Here is a 6000-nt window from a genome sequence, read left to right on the forward strand (position 1 = left end):
TCACACCCAGGAACCAGGCCTGCGCTGGGGCGGGCTATCTGCTGACCCCTCTGCTCCTCTATTATTGATGGCGGTGGCAGGGACCCTGGCGGGGTGTAGGAGGTCAGTGTGTATTAGCGCCGCCAGACTGGCGTCCTTCCGGGAGAGATTGGGGTATTTCATGCTACGCTGCCTCGCTCTCACCTGCTCTGATTTTATACAGATATTAATCCCCTTTTTATTTATTTTTTATTTTTTTACTTTTCTTCAATGAGATCATCACATCTCAGACAACCTAGCCTGTGGTAAATACAACTATCACCGAGTTTTTTATACCTATTGGCTGGGAAGAATGGAATCCTAGATTTTTTTGTGTGTATGTGTCTTTGTGTGTGTGACATTCTCATCTTGAGAACCCCTTCTTACAATAAACACACATTCCAGGACACACACATACTTAGAAAAGCGCATGACTTCTCCACAGCCACTTGTCTTTCAACTACTGGTATCTGTATTTATTTTGAAGGATATAATGAATTTAAGTACATGCCTTAAGCATGAAAGCACAAATGAGTGTTGGCATCCTGTTGGCCTTGCAGAACCTCCAGTACTTCCTGTACACAGTGACCCTCCAGTACTTCCTGTACACAGTGACCCTCCAGTACTTCCTGTACACAGTGACCCTCCACGTTGAGTAAAGGACTGGTGGCTTTAGGGTCAGTGAGACCTGTTATCCTGACCCAAGAGGAGTGACACATCTTCTGGAACAGGTCCTGAGACACCCCCCCCCCCCCCCTCAAACAGGTCAGAGGTCAAGTATGAGTCCCCTCCAGAGGTGCATCCTGACCCCCAACAGCAGCCCAGGACCAGCCTCAGACAGACACCAGAGTTTAATGTTGAAAAGAGAAACAAACTCTCATTTAAAACCTGTTCTTTCCCCCTCCTGAGGAAGACCTGTGAAGTTCCATCTATCAGCACCCGCAGGGGGGTGGAAAGATGTGGAGGGAAAGAGTTTGCCAAGACAGTAAACTGCTTATCAGTTGATGAGGAAAATTACATGTTTGGGAGTCTGAAAAAAAATTAAATAATTACTGGTGTCACATGATGCAGTCCTGTAGATAGTCTGGTGTCACATGATGGAGTCCTGTAGATAGATAGTCTGGTTGGCTGCCCTGAGAACTCACAAAACATCTTCTGGTGCAGCTTTGATACCACATCAAACAGCCTCTTCTGGTTCATTCTCTTCTCTCTCCCTCTCTTGTCATCCCTCTCTCTCATTATTTCTCTCAATCTGCCGTGTTTCAGAGTGATTCCTGTCTGAAGCCCTAAGCATATCCTCCTTCAAATCTGCTGTAATTACTGTAGAGGGAGCAAAACACAGATAGCAGAGTGACAGAAGCAAGGTTGATGAGTTCTCCACCTACAGGAGACCTTCTGTAGTCAGGCAGGCTGGAGTCTGTCTCCTCACAGTTGTCAAAAAAACTGTTCTTTCTACTACAGTTTTTGGGTGCAAATGTGTGTATGTTTGTGTGTGTATGTGTGTGTGCGCGGGGTGTGCGCGTTTGTGCGTGTGTTTCTGTGTGTGCGGGTCTGTGTGTGTGTCGCAAGGTCACCTTGAGCTGTGAAGCTCTGTAGCTCTCTGCTGCGCTCCACTGAGCAGTCCTCCAAGCGCAACACTCCCACTCCGCCAGGGATTCCCAAGCATGATGCCCAGCTCTCCCTACAGGCCCCAGCTCCAGCCATCAGGGGGGGATTAGGAGTATGTGTGAGGGGCGGGGCGGGGGGCAGGGCAGGGGGCAGGGCGGCCACATGCTCTCCAGGGCCAGGCTATCTGCTGACTTGGAGAACTGGGAAAGAGAGGCCTGCCTGGCCAGTTTAGCCCTCTATTTAACCCTGCGTGCCACCCAACCTCCAGCACCGCAGCCAATGTATGGGCCTGAAAACAATGAGAAGCCCAAACTGGTCTCTGCCATAGAAACACCTGTAGACACAGGCTCAGAGAAAGAGAGAGAGATAAAGAGAGAGAGAGAGAGAGAGAGATGGCTAAACCTCTGGCCCCAGAGTATAGGGGATTACAGTACCAGTAGGTCCTTACAGCAGGTCACAGATGCTGGTAACCCACGGTAACCCACTGCTCCATCACGCAGCACTGGTGCTCTGTTGGGGGGCGCTGGTCAACCCTCCTGCCTGGACGCTGCAGCTCTGGTCTGACTGCACCTGAATCTGACTCAGCTACTGCACAAAGGGAGGGAGGAGAGATAAGAGTTGGAGAAAGAGAACAGAGGGAGGAAGCAAGGGTTGAGGAAATAGGGAACGGAGGAGGGACATTAAGGGAGTAAGGAGGGAGTAAAAATGGGGGAGTCAGGAAGGAGGAAACAAGAGAAGGGGAAGTGAGCAGACAGGTAGTAAAGCCTCCAGACAGGAAGCAAGAACCTCCAGACGTCTCCAGAAGTTCTTCCCACTCCTGTCAGCCAGTCGCAGCTCACTGCTGTGTTCCTCATGAATGTTTATTACAAGAATATTAATTTATTTCATGAATATGTACTATGAAGAAAGTCTAAAATCATTAGAAAAAATTGCCTTCGACCGAAGGTTTGGTAACACAAAATGAACAGAATACTGGCCAGGTGCAGGAAACATAAATGGATATTGTGGCACAAACAAAAGCTTGTCTGGCTCCAGGTCTCAGTTTGTTCGACACAAAGAAAACTGATCTTAATCAACATTTAATTCACAGTGAGAAACACTTTCAAGAAATGCACAAAAAAGGCAGAGGAAGAAGCAGGCTGACATGGCGGGGTGTTATGGACTTGTGTGAAAGGATTGCTCTTCTCTGTCAGGTCATCTGTGTGTCTGAGACAAGCCAGCCATGACGCAAGGCCAGATAGCTGTGGAGAGGGCCTGCCAGACCCTCGTCCTGCCAGGGGAAAAGCCTTCCCATGTCCCGCTCCTGGTCTGAGAGCGAGGGGATGCACACGCCCCCCAGCTCGGGGCCTTTGAGGTGCAAGCAAGCGGATCTGAACGCCGGGACGCTATTTGTCAATGAGACAAAAGTCCGGTTTTCACAGTTGGGTCACAGTTGCCTGGAGAAGAAAACCAGGACCTGCCAGGTAAATAGGATGCCTTTGTCCTCCAACAAAAGGACAGCCTTAACCTCAACCACCTCGGGGGCTGTGTGAGGCTCTATGGTATCTGGAGGCGTCAGGGGGGCTCCATCAGGGAGGCAGGGCTACCACTGGGGTGCACACACACACACACTGAGGGGTCTAACAGTCTGGGGTGCACACACACACACACACACACACTGAGGGGTCTAACAGTCTGGGGTGCACACACACACACTGAGGGGTCTAACAGTCTGGGGTGCACACACACACACACACTGAGGGGTATAACAGTCTGGGGTGCACACACACACACACACACACACTGAGGGGTATAACAGTCTGGGGTGCACACACACACACTGAGGGGTATAACAGTCTGGGGTGCACACACACACACACACTGAGGGGTCTAACAGTCTGGGGTGCACACACACACACACACACACACTGAGGGGTATAACAGTCTGGGGTGCACACACACACACACACACACACTGAGGGGTATAACAGTCTGGGGTGCACACACACACACACACACACTGAGGGGTCTAACAGTCTGGGGTGCACACACACACACACACTGAGGGGTCTAACAGTCTGGGGTGCACACACACACACACACACACACTGAGGGGTATAACAGTCTGGGGTGCACACACACACACACACACACACTGAGGGGTATAACAGTCTGGGGTGCACACACACACACACACACACTGAGGGGTCTAACAGTCTGGGGTGCACACACACACACACACTGAGAGTAGAACAGTTTCTGCGCTCAAACACTTTTGACAACCCCTGAAAACCTCAAATAACTATTCACTGAATTACACAAACTACAGTACAACTACAGTACAGTTTACAGGAAAATGTAGGACAGAAATGTACTATGGTTTGTGTGTTTTACAAGCCTGTACAACATCAGAGAGTTCCAAAGATCCTCCACAGTTTGTTGTGTCTGTACATGTTTTATAGCCCAACCTTCAACCATTAGACCGTGCTCCACACTTGACAGGTAATCATGTAATCAGGAACAATTATGGCTTAAAGTCATGAGAAAACTGTGTGACTAACTTGGCCTTAAAACTGTGAACCCATTTACGCAGGTATCATGTTATGTACTCTGTTTTGGTTGTTGTTTTTTTAGGCCTGATACACACTTGTGGGGTCAAAACACACTCTGCTCTCATCTGTTCTCCACCACTGACCAGCATGTCATTTGTAGGTTATCAATGTCATGTCAATCATTTGGTCTTAAATTCATGTGGACTCCTTAGATTGTTAGCTGCTTTCCAGTGCTCTAAGCATAGCAACTCAATCTGAAATGTGGAATGCCTTTTTTTAGCCTCACTCAGCCCGCAGCTAAACAGCACTTTGTGTTCTGACACGGCACATAAACACGCACAAAAGACGTTATTAGCATAGATGCTAATCAAATTACTAGCAGTGTAAACTGGTTTTCCTGCTTGCACTTGTGCTGTAATTACTCTAGCTTATAGGACTATAATGAATGCTAATGACACACTTTTCTTGATGACTAAGGCCATCGACGAGCACTTACATGCTGCAAGGTTGTTTTTTCCAAGTTACGATAAGCGAGGTATCGTGTTTCCTCCTGAGGGCTTGTGTGTGACGTCCTCTTGAGGGCTTGTGTGTGACGTCCTCCTGAGGGCTTGTGTGTGACGTCCTCCTGAGGGCTTGTGTGTGACGTCCTCTCGAGGGCTTGTGTGTGACGTCCTCTTGAGGGCTTGTGTGTGACGTCCTCTTGAGGGCTTGTGTGTAACGTCCTCCTGAGGGCTTGTGTGTGACGTCCTCTTGTTTCAGGAGTCACTGATTAGTCACGCTGAGCACACCTTGGCATTAAGTTTGTGAATGTCTTTCCTAAGTTCAAACTTGGGAAAGGAATTTCCAAAGTTCAAGAATGTATTTATTAGACATCTAGAGTGAATGAAGGAATCTCGTAGTCTTGTAGGCCTATTTAATTTTCTCCTTCACAAAGATCGTCTGTATAAAAAAAAAACAGTCTGACGATTCAGAACAAGTACCTACTACCCTTGCTCTACATATCTAGTTTTTCATATTTTTGAAATAAAGCATTTCGACCCGGAAAATCTATATCCTCCGCTGTACGCTCAAATGAAAGAGATTTTTACAACATACATCGGCCTTGGAAAGCATTCAAATGTCTTGATTCTTAAAATGAACATAATTGTGTGTGTGCTTGTGTGTATGTCAGTAACTGAAAGTGCATCCCATATTGATGAAATATAATTGAAAATAGCCCGAACTTGGCCATGATAGGACTTGAACAATGAGAGGCATAATGGAACAAACCAGACTGAGACTGAAATGAAAAGAAGCAGCACATTCTGATAGTGGTGAATACTTTTGAACTCCTCAGAGTGTTTAACTGTACATGTACTTAAGAAAAGCATATTAAGTTGACATCCCCAAAAGGCGAAGCTTGGTTGTAGAAATAGTCCAGATCCATCCTTGCAACAGCAAGAAATGTTTTAGAAGCCTCAGATTAAACAAATCTTATTCATTTCTAAAACTTCTTCCTTACTTTTCCACTTGACCATTTGCAGTGCTACAACCCAATTACTCACAGACTCACTTTGCTCACACAATGGAATAACTTCCAGGGCCTGTACAGTGTTGAGCATTGTAACTTCCAGGGCCTCTACAGAGTGGTGAGTGTCAAGCTGTCATATAGGATCTGTTCCTGCAGCAGGCTGGGAGCCAGATGTTCCCAGGGAGAGCCTCTACTCACCCACCCAGCCCTGCTGTACCCTACACCCACCCAGCCCTGCTGTACCCTACACCCAGCCAGTCCTGCTGTACCCTACACCCACCCACCCAGCCCTGCTGTACCCTACACCCACCCACCCAGCCCTGCTGTACCCTA

This window comes from Hypomesus nipponensis, chromosome 16 (genome assembly GCF_054491055.1).
Source record: "Hypomesus nipponensis isolate SF chromosome 16, ASM5449105v1, whole genome shotgun sequence".
NCBI classification, from domain to species: Eukaryota; Metazoa; Chordata; class Actinopteri; order Osmeriformes; family Osmeridae; genus Hypomesus; species Hypomesus nipponensis.